General features: G+C 48.7%; 3 non-coding genes across 3 annotated transcripts; all 3 read left to right on the top strand.

Annotated features, from left to right (window-relative positions):
- The first annotated feature begins 1074 nt into the window (after window positions 1–1074).
- Window positions 1075–1150, top strand: Trnaa-ggc (transfer RNA alanine (anticodon GGC)). Its single transcript has one exon. It is a non-coding gene; the product is annotated as a tRNA-Ala (tRNA).
- A 20514-nt stretch (window positions 1151–21664) lies between these two features.
- On the top strand, window positions 21665–21740 carry Trnaa-ggc (transfer RNA alanine (anticodon GGC)). Its single transcript has one exon. It is a non-coding gene; the product is annotated as a tRNA-Ala (tRNA).
- Window positions 21741–24824: 3084 nt separating this feature from the next.
- Window positions 24825–24898, top strand: Trnaa-ggc (transfer RNA alanine (anticodon GGC)). The gene has a single exon. It is a non-coding gene; the product is annotated as a tRNA-Ala (tRNA).
- The last annotated feature ends 868 nt before the right edge of the window (window positions 24899–25766 follow it).

Genomic DNA, 25766 nt, shown 5'->3' with positions numbered 1-25766 from the left:
CAGATGGTAGAGGGCTCGCTTAGTATGCGAGAGGAACAGGGATCAATACCCAGTGCTTCCAGAATTTTTAACACACCTACATGGGCACCTTGCCATGCAAGTGGAATAATTCACAACCAGCAGATGTGTCTAGGAAGATACAAGCGAATTATTAGCATCCACAATTGACAAGCGTGCTGTTATTAGTGCGCAGGAAGCACCCTCCTCCCACGCCTACACTTAATTTAGAAACAGTACAAGTGTTCCCGTAAGATTCTCAAGCCTATGTCGGAAAGATCTGCCTTGCGCTGAGTTCACGTAAATCCCACTGCACATTCCTATTCTTTGCATGCAGTCAGCTGCTACTGGTGTTGCTAGTTGTGACTGCTGATAACAGATGCCGTAGCAATCAATTCATGGAGTGAGTTGTATGTTTTGCGATAGTCTGTCTCTGACAAGCAAGCACAGGTGACATAGGTGCGAACACAGGAAGCTTGCAGACCCTCGCTGCCTGCAGACACCGAGCAGCCACACTAGGAGGGCGGCCTAAGCCGTAGGCGAAATGTGCTCATTCGCTTTGGCGCGACGTCGAACTATAAATAATGCTGTCACTAGCGTGAGCGTTGCGTGAGCGTCGTGGAAAGTCGGAAACGTCGGCTGCGAGGGTGAGTGCCAAGTTTGGGGAGCGTTTCGTAGTATGCGCAGTGCAATGGAGACGCGGAAACTTATTGTGGCCCAGTGTTTTGCAGTTGGACGACAAGATTGGTACACAGTAGTAAAGAGCGAGGCACTGAGTTGGCATGAATAATGGAGTGCACAATGGGGCTCGAGATGTGTTTGTTACCTCAGGTGCTGTATGATTGTCGTCAAGGAGTGAAAACGGAGCAATTTGTGACGGCTCTTTCAATTTAAGACGTTAAAAACAGACGGAATTTTCATTTGTAATACCAGAGCATCGAAACTACTTGGTACTTTTGTGTATATGAACGGGTCCGCGCCTTTGTACTCTGCTCCCTTCACCGCTACAAACCAACCAACCATCGTGTCCGTGCGCATCTGAGTCGCAAAGAATTTGGAATAGCGCAGTTTGCTCGTGCATGGGGCGTAGCTCAGTTGGTAGAGCGTTCGCTTGGCATGTGAAAGGTCCAGTGTTCAAGCCGCGGCGCCTGCATTTTTTGTTGTCAGTGCATGGTAAGTGTTGGTCGCGGCGTACCTAAAGGCACGCAAGATGTTGCAAAGCCAGCGTCACAGACTGATATGATGTATACTGACGTAAGGAGAGCAAGATGTAAGTGTGGGGACCGGCTGTTATCGAGGTGTCATCGAGTGCAGATCTGTCTTAGGTATCGCGGCTTAACCTCATTGAAGTCTAGAGGGTGGACAACACGTTGGTCTTACTCAGAGCGGTGTCCGAATTCTATTTTCGACGTTATACGTGCCACTTTCATTGTGGCCAACTACGATTCGATACAGAATGCACGAAACCTGAAAGACACCCTAACGGATACATAGAGAGTAGTGTTTGTCTGCTGAATAATGGGAGTGCAAGGGTCTGTGTCGTCTATATGGCTGTATGTAGCACCATTAGTCTTCGGGGCGGCGGGCGTAGCTCATATGGTAGAGCGCTCGCTTAGTATGCGAGAGGAACTGGGATCAATACCCAGTGCCTCCAGAATTTTTAACACACCTACATGCGCACCTTGCCATGCAAGTGGAATAATTCACAACCAGCAGATGTGTCTAGGAAGATACAAGCGAATTATTAGCATCCACAATTGACAAGCGTGCTGTTATTAGTGCGCAGGAAGCACCCTCCTCCCACGCCTACACTTAATTTAGAAACAGTACAAGTGTTCCCGTAAGATTCTCAAGCCTATGTCGGAAAGATCTGCCTTGCGCTGAGTTCACGTAAATCCCACTGCACATTCCTATTCTTTGCATGCAGTCAGCTGCTACTGGTGTTGCTAGTTGTGACTGCTGATAACAGATGCCGTAGCAATCAATTCATGGAGTGAGTTGTATGTTTTGCGATAGTCTGTCTCTGACAAGCAAGCACAGGTGACATCGGTGCGAACACAGGAAGCTTGCAGACCCTCGCTGCCTGCAGACACCGAGCAGCCACACTAGGAGGGCGGCCTAAGCCGTAGGCGAAATGTGCTCATTCGCTTTGGCGCGACGTCGAACTATAAATAATGCTGTCACTAGCGTGAGCGTCGTGGAAAGTCGGAAAAGTCGGCTGCGAGGGTGAGTGCCAAGTTTGGGGAGCGTTTCGTAGTATGCGCAGTGCAATGGAGACGCGGAAACTTATTGTGGCCCAGTGTTTTGCAGTTGGACGACAAGATTGGTACACAGTAGTAAAGAGCGAGGCACTGAGTTGGCACGAATAATGGAGTGCACAATGGGGCTCGAGATGTGTTTGTTACCTCAGGTGCTGTATGATTGTCGTCAAGGAGTGAAAACGGAGCAATTTGTGACGGCTCTTTCAATTTAAGACGTTAAAAACAGACGGAATTTTCATTTGTAATACCAGAGCATCGAAACTACTTGGTACTTTTGTGTATATGAACGGGTCCGCGCCTTTGTTCTCTGCTCCCTTCACCGCTACAAACCAACCAACCATCGTGTCCGTGCGCATCTGAGTCGCAAAGAATGGGGAATAGCGCAGTTTGCTCGTGCATGGGGCGTAGCTCAGTTGGTAGAGCGTTCGCTTGGCATGTGAAAGGTCCAGTGTTCAAGCCGCGGCGCCTACATTTTTTGTTGTCAGTGCATGGTAAGTGTTGGTCGCGGCGAACCTAAAGGCACGCAAGATGTTGCAAAGCCAGCGTCACAGACTGATATGATGTATACTGACGTAAGGAGAGCAAGATGTAAGTGTGGGGACCGGCTGTTATCGAGGTGTCATCGAGTGCAGATCTGTCTTAGGTATCGCGGCTTAACCTCATTGAAGTCTAGAGGGTGGACAACACGTTGGTCTTACTCAGAGCGGTGTCCGAATTCTATTTTCGACGTTATACGTGCCACTTTCATTGTGGCCAACTACGATTCGATACAGAATGCACGAAACCTGAAAGACACCCTAACGGATACATAGAGAGTAGTGTTTGTCTGCTGAATAATGGGAGTGCAAGGGTCTGTGTCGTCTATATGGCTGTATGTAGCACCATTTGTCTTTGGGGTGCGGACTTAGCTCAGATGGTAGAGCGCTCGCTTAGTATGCGAGAGGAACTGGGATCATTACCCAGTGCCTCCAAAGTTTTTAACACACCTACATGCGCACCTTGCCATGCAAGTGGAATAATTCACAACCAGCAGATGTGTCTAGGAAGATACAAGCGAATTATCAGCATCCACAATTGACAAGCGTGCTGTTATTAGTGCGCAGGAAGCACCCTCCTCCCACGCCTACACTTAATTTAGAAACAGTACAAGTGTTCCCGTAAGATTCTCAAGCCTATGTCGGAAAGATCTGCCTTGCGCTGAGTTCACGTAAATCCCACTGCACATTCCTATTCTTTGCATGCAGTCAGCTGCTACTGGTGTTGCTAGTTGTGACTGCTGATAACAGATGCCGTAGCAATCAATTCATGGAGTGAGTTGTATGTTTTGCGATAGTCTGTCTCTGACAAGCAAGCACAGGTGACATAGGTGCGAACACAGGAAGCTTGCAGACCCTCGCTGCCTGCAGACACCGAGCAGCCACACTAGGAGGGCGGCCTAAGCCGTAGGCGAAATGTGCTCATTCGCTTTGGCGCGACGTCGAACTATAAATAATGCTTTCACTAGCGTGAGCGTTGCATGAGCGTCGTGGAAAGTCGGAAAAGTCGGCTGCGAGGGTGAGTGCCAAGTTTGGGGAGCGTTTCGTAGTATGCGCAGTGCAATGGAGACGCGGAAACTTATTGTGGCCCAGTGTTATGCAGTTGGACGACAAGATTGGTACACAGTAGTAAAGAGCGAGGCACTGAGTTGGCATGAATAATGGAGTGCACAATGGGGCTCGAGATGTGTTTGTTACCTCAGGTGCTGTATGATTGTCGTCAAGGAGTGAAAACGGAGCAATTTGTGACGGCTCTTTCAATTTAAGACGTTAAAAACAGACGGAATTTTCATTTGTAATACCAGAGCATCGAAACTACTTGGTACTTTTGTGTATATGAACGGGTCCGCGCCTTTGTACTCTGCTCCCTTCACCGCTACAAACCAACCAACCATCGTGTCCGTGCGCATCTGAGTCGCAAAGAATGGGGAATAGCGCAGTTCGCTCGTGCATGGGGCGTAGCTCAGTTGGTAGAGCGTTCGCTTGGCATGTGAAAGTTCCAGTGTTCAAGCCGCGGCGCCTACATTTTTTGGTGTCAGTGCATGGTAAGTGTTGGTCACGGCGAACCTAAAGGCACGCAAGATGTTGCAAAGCCAGCGTCACAGACTGATATGATGTATACTGACGTAAGGAGAGCAAGATGTAAGTGTGGGGACCGGCTGTTATCGAGGTGTCATCGAGTGCAGATCTGTCTTAGGTATCGCGGCTTAACCTCATTGAAGTCTAGAGGGTGGACAACACGTTGGTCTTACTCAGAGCGGTGTCCGAATTCTATTTTCGACGTTATACGTGCCACTTTCATTGTGGCCAACTACGATTCGATACAGAATGCACGAAACCTGAAAGACACCCTAACGGATACATAGAGAGTAGTGTTTGTCTGCTGAATAATGGGAGTGCAAGGGTCTGTGTCGTCTATATGGCTGTATGTAGCACCATTAGTCTTCGGGGCGGCGGGCGTAGCTCATATGGTAGAGCGCTCGCTTAGTATGCGAGAGGAACTGGGATCAATACCCAGTGCCTCCAGAATTTTTAACACACCTACATGCGCACCTTGCCATGCAAGTGGAATAATTCACAACCAGCAGATGTGTCTAGGAAGATACAAGCGAATTATTAGCATCCACAATTGACAAGCGTGCTGTTATTAGTGCGCAGGAAGCACCCTCCTCCCACGCCTACACTTAATTTAGAAACAGTACAAGTGTTCCCGTAAGATTCTCAAGCCTATGTCGGAAAGATCTGCCTTGCGCTGAGTTCACGTAAATCCCACTGCACATTCCTATTCTTTGCATGCAGTCAGCTGCTACTGGTGTTGCTAGTTGTGACTGCTGATAACAGATGCCGTAGCAATCAATTCATGGAGTGAGTTGTATGTTTTGCGATAGTCTGTCTCTGACAAGCAAGCACAGGTGACATAGGTGCGAACACAGGAAGCTTGCAGACCCTCGCTGCCTGCAGACACCGAGCAGCCACACTAGGAGGGCGGCCTAAGCCGTAGGCGAAATGTGCTCATTCGCTTTGGCGCGACGTCGAACTATAAATAATGCTGTCACTAGCGTGAGCGTCGTGGAAAGTCGGAAAAGTCGGCTGCGAGGGTGAGTGCCAAGTTTGGGGAGCGTTTCGTAGTATGCGCAGTGCAATGGAGACGCGGAAACTTATTGTGGCCCAGTGTTTTGCAGTTGGACGACAAGATTGGTACACAGTAGTAAAGAGCGAGGCACTGAGTTGGCATGAATAATGGAGTGCACAATGGGGCTCGAGATGTGTTTGTTACCTCAGGTGCTGTATGATTGTCGTCAAGGAGTGAAAACGGAGCAATTTGTGACGGCTCTTTCAATTTAAGACGTTAAAAACAGACGGAATTTTCATTTGTAATACCAGAGCATCGAAACTACTTGGTACTTTTGTGTATATGAACGGGTCCGCGCCTTTGTACTCTGCTCCCTTCACCGCTACAAACCAACCAACCATCGTGTCCGTGCGCATCTGAGTCGCAAAGAATGGGGAATAGCGCAGTTCGCTCGTGCATGGGGCGTAGCTCAGTTGGTAGAGCGTTCGCTTGGCGTGTGAAAGTTCCAGTGTTCAAGCCGCGGCGCCTACATTTTTTGTTGTCAGTGCATGGTAAGTGTTGGTCACGGCGAACCTAAAGGCACGCAAGATGTTGCAAAGCCAGCGTCACAGACTGATATGATGTATACTGACGTAAGGAGAGCAAGATGTAAGTGTGGGGACCGGCTGTTATCGAGGTGTCATCGAGTGCAGATCTGTCTTAGGTATCGCGGCTTAACCTCATTGAAGTCTAGAGGGTGGACAACACGTTGGTCTTACTCAGAGCGGTGTCCGAATTCTATTTTCGACGTTATACGTGCCACTTTCATTGTGGCCAACTACGATTCGATACAGAATGCACGAAACCTGAAAGACACCCTAGCGGATACATAGAGAGTAGTGTTTGTCTGCTGAATAATGGGAGTGCAAGGGTCTGTGTCGTCTATATGGCTGTATGTAGCACCATTAGTCTCTGGGGGGCGGGCGTAGCTCAGATGGTAGAGCGCTCGCTTAGTATGCGAGAGGAACTGGGATCAATACCCAGTGCCTCCAAAGTTTTTAACACGCCTACATGCGCACCTTGCCATGCAAGTGGAATAATTCACAACCAGCAGATGTGTCTAGGAAGATACAAGCGAATTATCAGCATCCACAATTGACAAGCGTGCTGTTATTAGTGCGCAGGAAGCACCCTCCTCCCACGCCTACACTTATTTTAGAAACAGTACAAGTGTTCCTGTAAGATTCTCAAGCCTATGTCGGAAAGATCTGCCTTGCGCTGAGTTCACGTAAATCCCACTGCACATTCCTATTCTTTGCATGCAGTCAGCTGCTACTGGTGTTGCTAGTTGTGACTGCTGATAACAGATGCCGTAGCAATCAATTCATGGAGTGAGTTGTATGTTTTGCGATAGTCTGTCTCTGACAAGCAAGCACAGGTGACATAGGTGCGAACACAGGAAGCTTGCAGACCCTCGCTGCCTGCAGACACCGAGCAGCCACACTAGGAGGGCGGCCTAAGCCGTAGGCGAAATGTGCTCATTCGCTTTGGCGCGACGTCGAACTATAAATAATGCTTTCACTAGCGTGAGCGTTGCATGAGCGTCGTGGAAAGTCGGAAAAGTCGGCTGCGAGGGTGAGTGCCAAGTTTGGGGAGCGTTTCGTAGTATGCGCAGTGCAATGGAGACGCGGAAACTTATTGTGGCCCAGTGTTTTGCAGTTGGACGACAAGATTGGTACACAGTAGTAAAGAGCGAGGCACTGAGTTGGCATGAATAATGGAGTGCACAATGGGGCTCGAGATGTGTTTGTTACCTCAGGTGCTGTATGATTGTCGTCAAGGAGTGAAAACGGAGCAATTTGTGACGGCTCTTTCAATTTAAGACGTTAAAAACAGACGGAATTTTCATTTGTAATACCAGAGCATCGAAACTACTTGATACTTTTGTGTATATGAACGGGTCCGCGCCTTTGTACTCTGCTCCCTTCACCGCTACAAACCAACCAACCAATGTGTCCGTGCGCATCTGAGTCGCAAAGAATGGGGAATAGCGCAGTTTGCTCGTGCATGGGGCGTAGCTCAGTTGGTAGAGCGTTCACTTGGCATGTGAAAGGTCCAGTGTTCAAGCCGCGGCGCCTACATTTTTTGTGGTCAGTGCATGGTAAGTGTTGGTCGCGGCGAACCTAAAGGCACGCAAGATGTTGCAAAGCCAGCGTCACAGACTGATATGATGTATACTGACGTAAGGAGAGCAAGATGTAAGTGTGGGGACCGGCTGTTATCGAGGTGTCATCGAGTGCAGATCTGTCTTAGGTATCGCGGCTTAACCTCATTGAAGTCTAGAGGGTGGACAACACGTTGGTCTTACTCAGAGCGGTTGCCGAATTCTATTTTCGACGTTATACGTGCCACTTTCATTGTGGCCAACTACGATTCGATACAGAATGCACTAAACCTGAAAGACACCCTAACGGATACATAGAGAGTAGTGTTTGTCTGCTGAATAATGGGAGTGCAAGGGTCTGTGTCGTCTATATGGCTGTATGTAGCACCATTAGTCTTCGGGGCGGCGGGCGTAGCTCATATGGTAGAGCGCTCGCTTAGTATGCGAGAGGAACTGGGATCAATACCCAGTGCCTCCAGAATTTTTAACACACCTACATGCGCACCTTGCCATGCAAGTGGAATAATTCACAACCAGCAGATGTGTCTAGGAAGATACAAGCGAATTATTAGCATCCACAATTGACAAGCGTGCTGTTATTAGTGCGCAGGAAGCACCCTCCTCCCACGCCTACACTTAATTTAGAAACAGTACAAGTGTTCCCGTAAGATTCTCAAGCCTATGTCGGAAAGATCTGCCTTGCGCTGAGTTCACGTAAATCCCACTGCACATTCCTATTCTTTGCATGCAGTCAGCTGCTACTGGTGTTGCTAGTTGTGACTGCTGATAACAGATGCCGTAGCAATCAATTCATGGAGTGAGTTGTATGTTTTGCGATAGTCTGTCTCTGACAAGCAAGCACAGGTGACATAGGTGCGAACACAGGAAGCTTGCAGACCCTCGCTGCCTGCAGACACCGAGCAGCCACACTAGGAGGGCGGCCTAAGCCGTAGGCGAAATGTGCTCATTCGCTTTGGCGCGACGTCGAACTATAAATAATGCTGTCACTAGCGTGAGCGTCGTGGAAAGTCAGAAAAGTCGGCTGCGAGGGTGAGTGCCAAGTTTGGGGAGCGTTTCGTAGTATGCGCAGTGCAATGGAGACGCGGAAACTTATTGTGGCCCAGTGTTTTGCAGTTGGACGACAAGATTGGTACACAGTAGTAAAGAGCGAGGCACTGAGTTGTCATGAATAATGGAGTGCACAATGGGGCTCGAGATGTGTTTGTTACCTCAGGTGCTGTATGATTGTCGTCAAGGAGTGAAAACGGAGCAATTTGTGACGGCTCTTTCAATTTAAGACGTTAAAAACAGACGGAATTTTCATTTGTAATACCAGAGCATCGAAACTACTTGGTACTTTCGTGTATATGAACGGGTCCGCGCCTTTGTACTCTGCTCCCTTCACCGCTACAAACCAACCAACCATCGTGTCCGTGCGCATCTGAGTCGCAAAGAATGGGGAATAGCGCAGTTTGCTCGTGCATGGGGCGTAGCTCAGTTGGTAGAGCGTTCGCTTGGCATGTGAAAGGTCCAGTGTTCAAGCCGCGGCGCCTACATTTTTTGTGGTCAGTGCATGGTAAGTGTTGGTCGCGGCGAACCTAAAGGCACGCAAGATGTTGCAAAGCCAGCGTCACAGACTGATATGATGTATACTGACGTAAGGAGAGCAAGATGTAAGTGTGGGCACCGGCTGTTATCGAGGTGTCATCGAGTGCAGATCTGTCTTAGGTATCGCGGCTTAATTTCATTGAAGTCTAGAGGGTTGACAACACGTTGGTCTTACTCAGAGCGGTGTCCGAATTGTATTTTCGACGTTATACGTGCCATTTTCATTGTGGCCAACTACGATTCGATACAGAATGCACGAAACCTGAAAGACACCCTAACGGATACATAGAGAGTAGTGTTTGTCTGCTGAATAATGGGAGTGCAAGGGTCTGTGTCGTCTATATGGCTGTATGTAGCACCATTAGTCTTCGGGGGGGCGGGCGTAGCTCAGATGGTAGAGCGCTCGCTTAGTATGCGAGAGGAACTGGGATCAATACCCAGTGCCTCCAAAATTTTTAACACACCTACATGCGCACCTTGCCATGCAAGTGGAATAATTCACAACCAGCAGATGTGTCTAGGAAGATACAAGCGAATTATCAGCATCCACAATTGACAAGCGTGCTGTTATTAGTGCGCAGGAAGCACCCTCCTCCCACGCCTACACTTAATTTAGAAACAGTACAAGTGTTCCCGTAAGATTCTCAAGCCTATGTCGGAAAGATCTGCCTTGCGCTGAGTTCACGTAAATCCCACTGCACATTCCTATTCTTTGCATGCAGTCAGCTGCTACTGGTGTTGCTAGTTGTGACTGCTGATAACAGATGCCGTAGCAATCAATTCATGGAGTGAGTTGTATGTTTTGCGATAGTCTGTCTCTGACAAGCAAGCACAGGTGACATAGGTGCCAACACAGGAAGCTTGCAGACCCTCGCTGCCTGCAGACACCGAGCAGCCACACTAGGAGGGCGGCCTAAGCCGTAGGCGAAATGTGCTCATTCGCTTTGGCGCGACGTCGAACTATAAATAATGCTTTCACTAGCGTGAGCGTTGCATGAGCGTCGTGGAAAGTCGGAAAAGTCGGCTGCGAGGGTGAGTGCCAAGTTTGGGGAGCGTTTCGTAGTATGCGCAGTGCAATGGAGACGCGGAAACTTATTGTGGCCCAGTGTTATGCAGTTGGACGACAAGATTGGTACACAGTAGTAAAGAGCGAGGCACTGAGTTGGCATGAATAATGGAGTGCACAATGGGGCTCGAGATGTGTTCGTTACCTCAGGTGCTGTATGATTGTCGTCAAGGAGTGAAAACGGAGCAATTTGTGACGGCTCTTTCAATTTAAGACGTTAAAAACAGACGGAATTTTCATTTGTAATACCAGAGCATCGAAACTACTTGGTACTTTTGTGTATATGAACGGGTCCGCGCCTTTGTACTCTGCTCCCTTCACCGCTACAAACCAACCAACCATCGTGTCCGTGCGCATCTGAGTCGCAAAGAATGGGGAATAGCGCAGTTCGCTCGTGCATGGGGCGTAGCTCAGTTGGTAGAGCGTTCGCTTGGCATGTGAAAGGTCCAGTGTTCAAGCCGCGGCGCCTACATTTTTTGTTGTCAGTGCATGGTAAGTGTTGGTCACGGCGAACCTAAAGGCACGCAAGATGTTGCAAAGCCAGCGTCACAGACTGATATGATGTATACTGACGTAAGGAGAGCAAGATGTAAGTGTGGGGACCGGCTGTTATCGAGGTGTCATCGAGTGCAGATCTGTCTTAGGTATCGCGGCTTAACCTCATTGAAGTCTAGAGGGTGGACAACACGTTGGTCTTACTCAGAGCGGTGTCCGAATTCTATTTTCGACGTTATACGTGCCACTTTCATTGTGGCCAACTACGATTCGATACAGAATGCACGAAACCTGAAAGACACCCTAGCGGATACATAGAGAGTAGTGTTTGTCTGCTGAATAATGGGAGTGCAAGGGTCTGTGTCGTCTATATGGCTGTATGTAGCACCATTAGTCTCTGGGGGGCGGGCGTAGCTCAGATGGTAGAGCGCTCGCTTAGTATGCGAGAGGAACTTGGATCAATACCCAGTGCCTCCAAAATTTTTAACACACCTACATGCGCACCTTGCCATGCAAGTGGAATAATTCACAACCAGCAGATGTGTCTAGGAAGATACAAGCGAATTATCAGCATCCACAATTGACAAGCGTGCTGTTATTAGTGTGCAGGAAGCACCCTCCTCCCACGCCTACACTTAATTTAGAAACAGTACAAGTGTTCCCGTAAGATTCTCAAGCCTATGTCGGAAAGATATGCCTTGCGCTGAGTTCACGTAAATCCCACTGCACATTCCTATTCTTTGCATGCAGTCAGCTGCTACTGGTGTTGCTAGTTGTGACTGCTGATAACAGATGCCGTAGCAATCAATTCATGGAGTGAGTTGTATGTTTTGCGATAGTCTGTCTCTGACAAGCAAGCACAGGTGACATAGGTGCGAACACAGGAAGCTTGCAGACCCTCGCTGCCTGCAGACACCGAGCAGCCACACTAGGAGGGCGGCCTAAGCCGTAGGCGAAATGTGCTCATTCGCTTTGGCGCGACGTCGAACTATAAATAATGCTGTCACTAGCGTGAGCGTTGCATGAGCGTCGTGGAAAGTCGGAAAAGTCGGCTGCGAGGGTGAGTGCCAAGTTTGGGGAGCGTTTCGTAGTATGCGCAGTGCAATGGAGACGCGGAAACTTATTGTGGCCCAGTGTTTTGCAGTTGGACGACAAGATTGGTACACAGTAGTAAAGAGCGAGGCACTGAGTTGGCATGAATAATGGAGTGCACAATGGGGCTCGAGATGTGTTTGTTACCTCAGGTGCTGTATGATTGTCGTCAAGGAGTGAAAACGGAGCAATTTGTGACGGCTCTTTCAATTTAAGACGTTAAAAACAGACGGAATTTTCATTTGTAATACCAGAGCATCGAAACTACTTGATACTTTTGTGTATATGAACGGGTCCGCGCCTTTGTACTCTGCTCCCTTCACCGCTACAAACCAACCAACCAATGTGTCCGTGCGCATCTGAGTCGCAAAGAATGGGGAATAGCGCAGTTTGCTCGTGCATGGGGCGTAGCTCAGTTGGTAGAGCGTTCGCTTGGCATGTGAAAGGTCCAGTGTTCAAGCCGCGGCGCCTACATTTTTTGTGGTCAGTGCATGGTAAGTGTTGGTCGCGGCGAACCTAAAGGCACGCAAGATGTTGCAAAGCCAGCGTCACAGACTGATATGATGTATACTGACGTAAGGAGAGCAAGATGTAAGTGTGGGGACCGGCTGTTATCGAGGTGTCATCGAGTGCAGATCTGTCTTAGGTATCGCGGCTTAACCTCATTGAAGTCTAGAGGGTGGACAACACGTTGGTCTTACTCAGAGCGGTGTCCGAATTCTATTTTCGACGTTATACGTGCCACTTTCATTGTGGCCAACTACGATTCGATACAGAATGCACGAAACCTGAAAGACACCCTAACGGATACATAGAGAGTAGTGTTTGTCTGCTGAATAATGGGAGTGCAAGGGTCTGTGTCGTCTATATGGCTGTATGTAGCACCATTAGTCTTCGGGGCGGCGGGCGTAGCTCATATGGTAGAGCGCTCGCTTAGTATGCGAGAGGAACTGGGATCAATACCCAGTGCCTCCAGAATTTTTAACACACCTACATGCGCACCTTGCCATGCAAGTGGAATAATTCACAACCAGCAGATGTGTCTAGGAAGATACAAGCGAATTATTAGCATCCACAATTGACAAGCGTGCTGTTATTAGTGCGCAGGAAGCACCCTCCTCCCACGCCTACACTTAATTTAGAAACAGTACAAGTGTTCCCGTAAGATTCTCAAGCCTATGTCGGAAAGATCTGCCTTGCGCTGAGTTCACGTAAATCCCACTGCACATTCCTATTCTTTGCATGCAGTCAGCTGCTACTGGTGTTGCTAGTTGTGACTGCTGATAACAGATGCCGTAGCAATCAATTCATGGAGTGAGTTGTATGTTTTGCGATAGTCTGTCTCTGACAAGCAAGCACAGGTGACATAGGTGCGAACACAGGAAGCTTGCAGACCCTCGCTGCCTGCAGACACCGAGCAGCCACACTAGGAGGGCGGCCTAAGCCGTAGGCGAAATGTGCTCATTCGCTCTGGCGCGACGTCGAACTATAAATAATGCTGTCACTAGCGTGAGCGTCGTGGAAAGTCGGAAAAGTCGGCTGCGAGGGTGAGTGCCAAGTTTGGGGAGCGTTTCGTAGTATGCGCAGTGCAATGGAGACGCGGAAACTTATTGTGGCCCAGTGTTTTGCAGTTGGACGACAAGATTGGTACACAGTAGTAAAGAGCGAGGCACTGAGTTGGCATGAATAATGGAGTGCACAATGGGGCTCGAGATGTGTTTGTTACCTCAGGTGCTGTATGATTGTCGTCAAGGAGTGAAAACGGAGCAATTTGTGACGGCTCTTTCAATTTAAGACGTTAAAAACAGACGGAATTTGCATTTGTAATACCAGAGCATCGAAACTACTTGGTACTTTTGTGTATATGAACGGGTCCGCGCCTTTGTACTCTGCTCCCTTCACCGCTACAAACCAACCAACCATCGTGTCCGTGCGCATCTGAGTCGCAAAGAATGGGGAATAGCGCAGTTTGCTCGTGCATGGGGCGTAGCTCAGTTGGTAGAGCGTTCGCTTGGCATGTGAAAGGTCCAGTGTTCAAGCCGCGGCGCCTACATTTTTGGTGGTCAGTGCATGGTAAGTGTTGGTCGCGGCGAACCTAAAGGCACGCAAGATGTTGCAAAGCCAGCGTCACAGACTGATATGATGTATACTGACGTAAGGAGAGCAAGATGTAAGTGTGGGCACCGGCTGTTATCGAGGTGTCATCGAGTGCAGATCTGTCTTAGGTATCGCGGCTTAATTTCATTGAAGTCTAGAGGGTTGACAACACGTTGGTCTTACTCAGAGCGGTGTCCGAATTGTATTTTCGACGTTATACGTGCCATTTTCATTGTGGCCAACTACGATTCGATACAGAATGCACGAAACCTGAAAGACACCCTAACGGATACATAGAGAGTAGTGTTTGTCTGCTGAATAATGGGAGTGCAAGGGTCTGTGTCGTCTATATGGCTGTATGTAGCACCATTAGTCTTCGTGTCGGTGGGCGTAGCTCATATGGTAGAGCGCTCGCTTAGTATGCGAGAGGAACTGGGATCAATACCCAGTGCCTCCAAAATTTTTAACACACCTACATGCGCACCTTGCCATGCAAGTGGAATAATTCACAACCAGCAGATGTGTCTAGGAAGATACAAGCGAATTATCAGCATCCACAATTGACAAGCGTGCTGTTATTAGTGCGCAGGAAGCACCCTCCTCCCACGCCTACACTTAATTTAGAAACAGTACAAGTGTTCCCGTAAGATTCTCAAGCCTATGTCGGAAAGATCTGCCTTGCGCTGAGTTCACGTAAATCCCACTGCACATTCCTATTCTTTGCATGCAGTCAGCTGCTACTGGTGTTGCTAGTTGTGACTGCTGATAACAGATGCCGTAGCAATCAATTCATGGAGTGAGTTGTATGTTTTGCGATAGTCTGTCTCTGACAAGCAAGCACAGGTGACATAGGTGCCAACACAGGAAGCTTGCAGACCCTCGCTGCCTGCAGACACCGAGCAGCCACACTAGGAGGGCGGCCTAAGCCGTAGGCGAAATGTGCTCATTCGCTTTGGCGCGACGTCGAACTATAAATAATGCTTTCACTAGCGTGAGCGTTGCATGAGCGTCGTGGAAAGTCGGAAAAGTCGGCTGCGAGGGTGAGTGCCAAGTTTGGGGAGCGTTTCGTAGTATGCGCAGTGCAATGGAGACGCGGAAACTTATTGTGGCCCAGTGTTATGCAGTTGGACGACAAGATTGGTACACAGTAGTAAAGAGCGAGGCACTGAGTTGGCATGAATAATGGAGTGCACAATGGGGCTCGAGATGTGTTTGTTACCTCAGGTGCTGTATGATTGTCGTCAAGGAGTGAAAACGGAGCAATTTGTGACGGCTCTTTCAATTTAAGACGTTAAAAACAGACGGAATTTTCATTTGTAATACCAGAGCATCGAAACTACTTGGTACTTTTGTGTATATGAACGGGTCCGCGCCTTTGTACTCTGCTCCCTTCACCGCTACAAACCAACCAACCATCGTGTCCGTGCGCATCTGAGTCGCAAAGAATGGGGAATAGCGCAGTTCGCTCGTGCATGGGGCGTAGCTCAGTTGGTAGAGCGTTCGCTTGGCATGTGAAAGGTCCAGTGTTCAAGCCGCGGCGCCTACATTTTTTGTTGTCAGTGCATGGTAAGTGTTGGTCACGGCGAACCTAAAGGCACGCAAGATGTTGCAAAGCCAGCGTCACAGACTGATATGATGTATACTGACGTAAGGAGAGCAAGATGTAAGTGTGGGGACCGGCTGTTATCGAGGTGTCATCGAGTGCAGATCTGTCTTAGGTATCGCGGCTTAACCTCATTGAAGTCTAGAGGGTGGACAACACGTTGGTCTTACTCAGAGCGGTGTCCGAATTCTATTATCGACGTTATACGTGCCACTTTCATTGTGGCCAACTACGATTCGATACAGAATGCACGAAACCTGAAAGACACCCTAGCGGATACATAGAGAGTAGTGTTTGTCTGCTGAATAATGGGAGTGCAAGGGTCTGTGTCGTCTATATGGCTGTATGTAGCACCATTAGTCTCTGGGGGGCGGGCGTAGCTCAGATGGTAGAGCGCTCGCTTAGTATGCGAGAGGAACTGGGATCAATACCCAGTGCCTCCAAAATTTTTAACACACCTACATGCGCACCTTGCCATGCAAGTGGAATAATTCACAACCAGCAGATGTGTCTAGGAAGATACAAGCGAATTATCAGCATCCACAATTGACAAGCGTGCTGTTATTAGTGCGCAGGAAGCACCCTCCTCCCACGCCTACACTTAATTTAGAAACAGTACAAGTGTTCCCGTAAGATTCTCAAGCCTATGTCGGAAAGATCTGCCTTGCGCTGAGTTCACGTAAATCCCACTGCACATTCCTATTCTTTGCATGCAGTCAGCTGCTACTGGTGTTGCTAGTTGTGACTGCTGATAACAGATGCCGTAGCAATCAATTCATGGAGTGAGTTGTATGTTTTGCGATAGTCTGTCTCTGACAAGCAAGCACAGGTGACATAGGTGCGAACACAGGAAGCTTGCAGACCCTCGCTGCCTGCAGACACCGAGCAGCCACACTAGGAGGGCGGCCTAAGCCGTAGGCGAAATGTGCTCATTCGCTCTGGCGCGACGTCGAACTATAAATAATGCTGTCACTAGCGTGAGCGTCGTGGAAAGTCGGAAAAGTCGGCTGCGAGGGTGAGTGCCAAGTTTGGGGAGCGTTTCGTAGTATGCGCAGTGCAATGGAGACGCGGAAACTTATTGTGGCCCAGTGTTTTGCAGTTGGACGACAAGATTGGTACACAGTAGTAAAGAGCGAGGCACTGAGTTGGCATGAATAATGGAGTGCACAATGGGGCTCGAGATGTGTTTGTTACCTCAGGTGCTGTATGATTGTCGTCAAGGAGTGAAAACGGAGCAATTTGTGACGGCTCTTTCAATTTAAGACGTTAAAAACAGACGGAATTTTCATTTGTAATACCAGAGCATCGAAACTACTTGGTACTTTTGTGTATATGAACGGGTCCGCGCCTTTGTACTCTGCTCCCTTCACCGCTACAAACCAACCAACCAATGTGTCCGTGCGCATCTGAGTCGCAAAGAATGGGGAATAGCGCAGTTTGCTCGTGTATGGGGCGTAGCTCAGTTGGTAGAGCGTTCGCTTGGCATGTGAAAGGTCCAGTGTTCAAGCCGCGGCGCCTACATTTTTTGTGGTCAGTGCATGGTAAGTGTTGGTCGCGGCGAACCTAAAGGCACGCAAGATGTTGCAAAGCCAGCGTCACAGACTGATATGATGTATACTGACGTAAGGAGAGCAAGATGTAAGTGTGGGGACCGGCTGTTATCGAGGTGTCATCGAGTGCAGATCTGTCTTAGGTATCGCGGCTTAACCTCATTGAAGTCTAGAGGGTGGACAACACGTTGGTCTTACTCAGAGCGCTGTCCGAATTCTATTTTCGACGTTATACGTGCCACTTTCATTGTGGCCAACTACGATTCGATACAGAATGCACGAAACCTGAAAGACACCCTAACGGATACATAGAGAGTAGTGTTTGTCTGCTGAATAATGGGAGTGCAAGGGTCTGTGTCGTCTATATGGCTGTATGTAGCACCATTAGTCTTCGGGGCGGCGGGCGTAGCTCATATGGTAGAGCGCTCGCTTAGTATGCGAGAGGAACTGGGATCAATACCCAGTGCCTCCAGAATTTTTAACACACCTACATGCGCACCTTGCCATGCAAGTGGAATAATTCACAACCAGCAGATGTGTCTACGAAGATACAAGCGAATTATTAGCATCCACAATTGACAAGCGTGCTGTTATTAGTGCGCAGGAAGCACCCTCCTCCCACGCCTACACTTAATTTAGAAACAGTACAAGTGTTCCCGTAAGATTCTCAAGCCTATGTCGGAAAGATCTGCCTTGCGCTGAGTTCACGTAAATCCCACTGCACATTCCTATTCTTTGCATGCAGTCAGCTGCTACTGGTGTTGCTAGTTGTGACTGCTGATAACAGATGCCGTAGCAATCAATTCATGGAGTGAGTTGTATGTTTTGCGATAGTCTGTCTCTGACAAGCAAGCACAGGTGACATAGGTGCGAACACAGGAAGCTTGCAGACCCTCGCTGCCTGCAGACACCGAGCAGCCACACTAGGAGGGCGGCCTAAGCCGTAGGCGAAATGTGCTCATTCGCTCTGGCGCGACGTCGAACTATAAATAATGCTGTCACTAGCGTGAGCGTCGTGGAAAGTCGGAAAAGTCGGCTGCGAGGGTGAGTGCCAAGTTTGGGGAGCGTTTCGTAGTATGCGCAGTGCAATGGAGACGCGGAAACTTATTGTGGCCCAGTGTTTTGCAGTTGGACGACAAGATTGGTACACAGTAGTAAAGAGCGAGGCACTGAGTTGGCATGAATAATGGAGTGCACAATGGGGCTCGAGATGTGTTTGTTACCTCAGGTGCTGTATGATTGTCGTCAAGGGGTGAAAACGGAGCAATTTGTGACGTCTCTTTCAATTTAAGACGTTAAAAACAGACGGAATTTTCATTTGTAATACCAGAGCATCGAAACTACTTGGTACTTTTGTGTATATGAACGGGTCCGCGCCTTTGTACTCTGCTCCCTTCACCGCTACAAACCAACCAACCAATGTGTCCGTGCGCATCTGAGTCGCAAAGAATGGGGAATAGCGCAGTTTGCTCGTGCATGGGGCGTAGCTCAGTTGGTAGAGCGTTCGCTTGGCATGTGAAAGGTCCAGTGTTCAAGCCGCGGCGCCTACATTTTTTGTGGTCAGTGCATGGTAAGTGTTGGTCGCGGCGAACCTAAAGGCACGCAAGATGTTGCAAAGCCAGCGTCACAGACTGATATGATGTATACTGACGTAAGGAGAGCAAGATGTAAGTGTGGGGACCGGCTGTTATCGAGGTGTCATCGAGTGCAGATCTGTCTTAGGTATCGCGGCTTAACCTCATTGAAGTCTAGAGGGTGGACAACACGTTGGTCTTACTCAGAGCGCTGTCCGAATTCTATTTTCGACGTTATACGTGCCACTTTCATTGTGGCCAACTACGATTCGATACAGAATGCACGAAACCTGAAAGACACCCTAACGGATACATAGAGAGTAGTGTTTGTCTGCTGAATAATGGGAGTGCAAGGGTCTGTGTCGTCTATATGGCTGTATGTAGCACCATTAGTCTTCGGGAGGGGCGGGCGTAGCTCATATGGTAGAGCGCTCGCTTAGTATGCGAGAGGAACTGGGATCAATACCCAGTGCCTCCAGAATTTTTAACACACCTACATGCGCACCTTGCCATGCAAGTGGAATAATTCACAACCAGCAGATGTGTCTAGGAAGATACAAGCGAATTATTAGCATCCACAATTGACAAGCGTGCTGTTATTAGTGCGCAGGAAGCACCCTCCTCCCACGCCTACACCTAATTTAGAAACAGTACAAGTGTTCCCGTAAGATTCTCAAGCCTATGTCGGAAAGATCTGCCTTGCGCTGAGTTCACGTAAATCCAACTGCACATTCCTATTCTTTGCATGCAGTCAGCTGCTACTGGTGTTGCTAGTTGTGACTGCTGATAACAGATGCCGTAGCAATCAATTCATGGAGTGAGTTGTATGTTTTGCGATAGTCTGTCTCTGACAAGCAAGCACAGGTAACATAGGTGCGAACACAGGAAGCTTGCAGACCCTCGCTGCCTGCAGACACCGAGCAGCCACACTAGGAGGGCGGCCTAAGCCGTAGGCGAAATGTGCTCATTCGCTTTGGCGCGACGTCGAACTATAAATAATGCTGTCACTAGCGTGAGCGTCGTGGAAAGTCGGAAAAGTCGGCTGCGAGGGTGAGTGCCAAGTTTGGGGAGCGTTTCGTAGTATGCGCAGTGCAATGGAGACGCGGAAACTTATTGTGGCCCAGTGTTTTGCAGTTGGACGACAAGATTGGTACACAGTAGTAAAGAGCGAGGCACTGAGTTGGCATGAATAATGGAGTGCATAATGGGGCTCGAGATGTGTTTGTTACCTCAGGTGCTGTATGATTGTCGTCAAGGAGTGAAAACGGAGCAATTTGTGACGGCTCTTTCAATTTAAGACGTTAAAAACAGACGGAATTTTCATTTGTAATACCAGAGCATCGAAACTACTTGGTACTTTTGTGTATATGAACGGGTCCGCGCCTTTGTACTCTGCTCCCTTCACCGCTACAAACCAACCAACCATCGTGTCCGTGCGCATCTGAGTCGCAAAGAATGGGGAATAGCGCAGTTTGCTCGTGCATGGGGCGTAGCTCATTTGGTAGAGCGTTCGCTTGGCATGTGAAAGGTCCAGTGTTCAAGCCGCGGCGCCTACATTTTTTGTGGTCAGTGCATGGTAAGTGTTGGTCGCGGCGAACCTAAAGGCACGCAAGATGTTGCAAAGCCAGCGTCACAGACTGATATGATGTATACTGACGTAAGGAGAGCAAGATGTAAGTGTGGGGACCGGCTGTTATCGAGGTGTCATCGAGTGCAGATCTGTCTTAGGTATCGCGGCTTAACCTCATTGAAGTCTAGAGGGTGGACAACACGTTGGTCTTACTCAGAGCGCTGTCCGAATTCTATTTTCGACGTTATACGTGCCACTTTCATTGTGGCCAACTACGATTCGATACAGAATGCACGAAACCTGAAAGACACCCTAACGGATACATAGAGAGTAGTGTTTGTCTGCTGAATAATGGGAGTGCAAGGGTCTGTGTCGTCTATATGGCTGTATGTAGCACCATTAGTCTTCGGGGGGGGCGGGCGTAGCTCAGATGGTAGAGCGCTCGCTTAGTATGCGAGAGGAACTGGGATCAATACCCAGTGCTTCCAGAATTTTTAACACACCTACAGCGCACCTTGCCATGCAAGTGGAATAATTCACAACCAGCAGATGTGTCTAGGAAGATACAAGCGAATTATTAGCATCCACAATTGACAAGCGTGCTGTTATTAGTGCGCAGGAAGCACCCTCCTCCCACGCCTACACTTAATTTAGAAACAGTACAAGTGTTCCCGTAAGATTCTCAAGCCTATGTCGGAAAGATCTGCCTTGCGCTGAGTTCACGTAAATCCCACTGCACATTCCTATTCTTTGCATGCAGTCAGCTGCTACTGGTGTTGCTAGTTGTGACTGCTGATAACAGATGCCGTAGCAATCAATTCATGGAGTGAGTTGTATGTTTTGCGATAGTCTGTCTCTGACAAGCAAGCACAGGTGACATAGGTGCGAACACAGGAAGCTTGCAGACCCTCGCTGCCTGCAGACACCGAGCAGCCACACTAGGAGGGCGGCCTAAGCCGTAAGCGAAATGTGCTCATTCGCTTTGGCGCGACGTCGAACTATAAATAATGCTGTCACTAGCGTGAGCGTTGCATGAGCGTCGTGGAAAGTCGGAAAAGTCGGCTGCGAGGGTGAGTGCCAAGTTTGGGGAGCGTTTCGTAGTATGCGCAGTGCAATGGAGACGCGGAAACTTATTGTGGCCCAGTGTTTTGCAGTTGGACGACAAGATTGGTACACAGTAGTAAAGAGCGAGGCACTGAGTTGGCATGAATAATGGAGAGCACAATGGGGCTCGAGATGTGTTTGTTACCTCAGGTGCTGTATGATTGTCGTCAAGGAGTGAAAACGGAGCAATTTGTGACGGCTCTTTCAATTTAAGACGTTAAAAACAGACGGAATTTTCATTTGTAATACCAGAGCATCGAAACTACTTGGTACTTTTGTGTATATGAACGGGTCCGCGCCTTTGTACTCTGCTCCCTTCACCGCTACAAACCAACCAAGCATCGTGTCCGTGCGCATCTGAGTCGCAAAGAATGGGGAATAGCGCAGTTTGGTCGTGCATTCGGCGTAGCTCAGTTGGTAGAGCGTTCGCTTGGCATGTGAAAGGTCCAGTGTTCAAGCCGCGGCGCCTGCATTTTTTGTTGTCAGTGCATGGTAAGTGTTGGTCGCGGCGAACCTAAAGGCACGCAAGATGTTGCAAAGCCAGCGTCACAGACTGATATGATGTATACTGACGTAAGGAGAGCAAGATGTAAGTGTGGGGACCGGCTGTTATCGAGGTGTCATCGAGTGCAGATCTGTCTTAGGTATCGCGGCTTAACCTCATTGAAGTCTAGAGGGTGGACAACACGTTGGTCTTACTCAGAGCGGTGTCCGAATTCTATTTTCGACGTTATACGTGCCACTTTCATTGTGGCCAACTACGATTCGATACAGAATGCACGAAACCTGAAAGACACCCTAACGGATACATAGAGAGTAGTGTTTGTCTGCTGAATAATGGGAGTGCAAGGGTCTGTGTCATCTATATGGCTGTATGTAGCACCATTAGTCTTCGGGGCGGTGGGCGTAGCTCATATGGTAGAGCGCTCGCTTAGTATGCGAGAGGAACTGGGATCATTACCCAGTGCCTCCAGAATTTTTAACACACCTACATGCGCACCTTGCCATGCAAGTGGAATAATTCACAACCAGCAGATGTGTCTAGGAAGATACAAGCGAATTATTAGCATCCACAATTGACAAGCGTGCTGTTATTAGTGCGCAGGAAGCACCTTCCTCCCACGCCTACACTTAATTTAGAAACAGTACAAGTGTTCCCGTAAGATTCTCAAGCCTATGTCGGAAAGATCTGCCTTGCGCTGAGTTCACGTAAATTCCACTGCACATTCCTATTCTTTGCATGCAGTCAGCTGCTACTGGTGTTGTTAGTTGTGACTGCTGATAACAGATGCCGTAGCAATCAATTCATGGAGTGAGTTGTATGTTTTGCGGTAGTCTGTCTCTGACAAGCAAGCACAGGTGACATAGGTGCGAACACAGGGAGCTTGCAGACCCTCGCTGCCTGCAGACACCGAGCAGCCACACTAGGAGTGCGGCCTAAGCCGTAGGCGAAATGTGCTCATTCGCTTTGGCGCGACGTCGAACTATAAATAATGCTGTCAGTAGCGTGAGCGTCGTGGAAAGTCGGAAAAGTCGGCTGCGAGGGTGAGTGCCAAGTTTGGGGAGCGTTTCGTAGTATGCGCAGTGCAATGGAGACGCGGAAACTTATTGTGGCCCAGTGTTTTGCAGTTGGACGACAAGATTGGTACACAGTAGTAAAGAGCGAGGCACTGAGTTGGCATGAATAATGGAGTGCACAATGGGGCTCGAGATGTGTTTGTTACCTCAGGTGCTGTATGATTGTCGTCAAGGAGTGAAAACGGAGCAATTTGTGACGGCTCTTTCAATTTAAGACGTTAAAAACAGACGGAATTTTCATTTGTAATACCAGAGCATCGAAACTACTTGGTACTTTTGTGTATATGAACGGGTCCGCGCCTTTGTACTCTGCTCCCTTCACCGCTACAAACCAACCAAGCATCGTGTCCGTGCGCATCTGAGTCGCAAAGAATGGGGAATAGCGCAGTTTGGTCGTGCATGGGGCGTAGCTCAGTTGGTAGAGCGTTCGCTTGGCATGTGAAAGGTCCAGTGTTCAAGCAGCGGCGCCTGCATTTTTTGTTGTCAGTGCATGGTAAGTGTTGGTCGCGGCGAACCTAAAGGCACGCAAGATGTTGCAAAGCCAGCGTCACAGACTGATATGATGTATACTGACGTAAGGAGAGCAAGATGTAAGTGTGGGGACCGGCTGTTATCGAGGTGTCATCGAGTGCAGATCTGTCTTAGGTATCGCGGCTTAACCTCATTGAAGTCTAGAGGGTGGACAACACGTTGGTCTTACTCAGAGCGGTGTCCGAATTCTATTTTCGACGTTATACGTGCCACTTTCATTGTGGCCAACTACGATTCGATACAGAATGCACGAAACCTGAAAGACACCCTAACGGATACATAGAGAGTAGTGTTTGTCTGCTGAATAATGGGAGTGCAAGGGTCTGTGTCATCTATATGGCTGTATGTAGCACCATTAGTCTTCGGGGCGGTGGGCGTAGCTCATATGGTAGAGCGCTCGCTTAGTATGCGAGAGGAACTGGGATCATTACCCAGTGCCTCCAGAATTTTTAACACACCTACATGCGCACCTTGCCATGCAAGTGGAATAATTCACAACCAGCAGATGTGTCTAGGAAGATACAAGCGAATTATTAGCATCCACAATTGACAAGCGTGCTGTTATTAGTGCGCAGGAAGCACCTTCCTCCCACGCCTACACTTAATTTAGAAACAGTACAAGTGTTCCCGTAAGATTCTCAAGCCTATGTCGGAAAGATCTGCCTTGCGCTGAGTTCACGTAAATTCCACTGCACATTCCTATTCTTTGCATGCAGTCAGCTGCTACTGGTGTTGTTAGTTGTGACTGCTGATAACAGATGCCGTAGCAATCAATTCATGGAGTGAGTTGTATGTTTTGCGGTAGTCTGTCTCTGACAAGCAAGCACAGGTGACATAGGTGCGAACACAGGAAGCTTGCAGACCCTCGCTGCCTGCAGACACCGAGCAGCCACACTAGGAGTGCGGCCTAAGCCGTAGGCGAAATGTGCTCATTCGCTTTGGCGCGACGTCGAACTATAAATAATGCTGTCAGTAGCGTGAGCGTCGTGGAAAGTCGGAAAAGTCGGCTGCGAGGGTGAGTGCCGAGTTTGGGGAGCGTGTCGTAGTATGCGCAGTGCAATGGAGACGTGGAAACTTATTGTGGCCCAGTGTTTTGCAGTTGGACGACAAGATTGGTACACAGTAGTAAAGAGCGAGGCACTGAGTTGGCATGAATAATGGAGTGCACAATGGGGCTCGAGATGTGTTTGTTACCTCAGGTGCTGTATGATTGTCGTCCAGGAGTGAAAACGGAGCAATTTGTGACGGCTCTTTCAATTTAAGACGTTAAAAACAGACGGAATTTTCATTTGTAATACCAGAGCATCGAAACTACTTGGTACTTTTGTGTATATGAACGGGTCCGCGCCTTTGTACTCTGCTCCCTTCACCGCTACAAACCAACCAACCATCGTGTCCGTGCGCATCTGAGTCGCAAAGAATGGGGAATAGCGCAGTTTGCTCGTGCGTGGGGCGTAGCTCAGTTGGTAGAGCGTTCGCTTGGCATGTGAAAGGTCCAGTGTTCAAACCGCGGCGCCTACATTTTTTGTTGTCAGTGCATGGTAAGTGTTGGTCGCGGCGAACCTAAAGGCACGCAAGATGTTGCAAAGCCAGCGTCACAGACTGATATGATGTATACTGACGTAAGGAGAGCAAGATGTAAGTGTGGGGACCGGCTGTTATCGAGGTGTCATCGAGTGCAGATCTGTCTTAGGTATCGCGGCTTAACCTCATTGAAGTCTAGAGGGTGGACAACACGTTGGTCCTACTCAGAGCGGTGTCCGAATTCTATTTTCGACGTTATACGTGCCACTTTCATTGTGGCCAACTACGATTCGATACAGAATGCACGAAACCTGAAAGACACCCTAACGGATACATAGAGAGTAGTGTTTGTCTGCTGAATAATGGGAGTGCAAGGGTCTGTGTCGTCTATATGGCTGTAGGTAGCACCATTAGTCTTTGGGGGGCGGGCGTAGCTCAGATGGTAGAGCGCTCGCTTAGTATGCGAGAGGAACTGGGATCAATACCCAGTGCCTCCAGAATTTTTAACACACCTACATGCGCACCTTGCCATGCAAGTGGAATAATTCACAACCAGCAGATGTGTCTAGGAAGATACAAGCGAATGATTAGCATCCACAATTGACAAGCGTGCTGTTATTAGTGCGCAGGAAGCACCCTCCTCCCACGCCTACACTTAATTTAGAAACAGTACAAGTGTTCCTGTAAGATTCTCAAGCCTATATCGGAAAGATCTGCCTTGCGCTGAGTTCACGTAAATTCCACCGCACATTCCTATTCTTTGCATGCAGTCAGCTGCTACTGGTGTTGTTAGTTGTGACTGCTGATAACAGATGCCGTAGCAATCAATTCATGGAGTGAGTTGTATGTTTTGCGGTAGTCTGTC

Source organism: Schistocerca gregaria, unplaced genomic scaffold, assembly GCF_023897955.1.
Source record: "Schistocerca gregaria isolate iqSchGreg1 unplaced genomic scaffold, iqSchGreg1.2 ptg000174l, whole genome shotgun sequence".
Lineage (NCBI taxonomy): Eukaryota > Metazoa > Arthropoda > Insecta > Orthoptera > Acrididae > Schistocerca > Schistocerca gregaria.
Note: the sequence above shows the minus strand (reverse complement) of the source record. Positions and strands in the feature narration are given on the sequence as shown.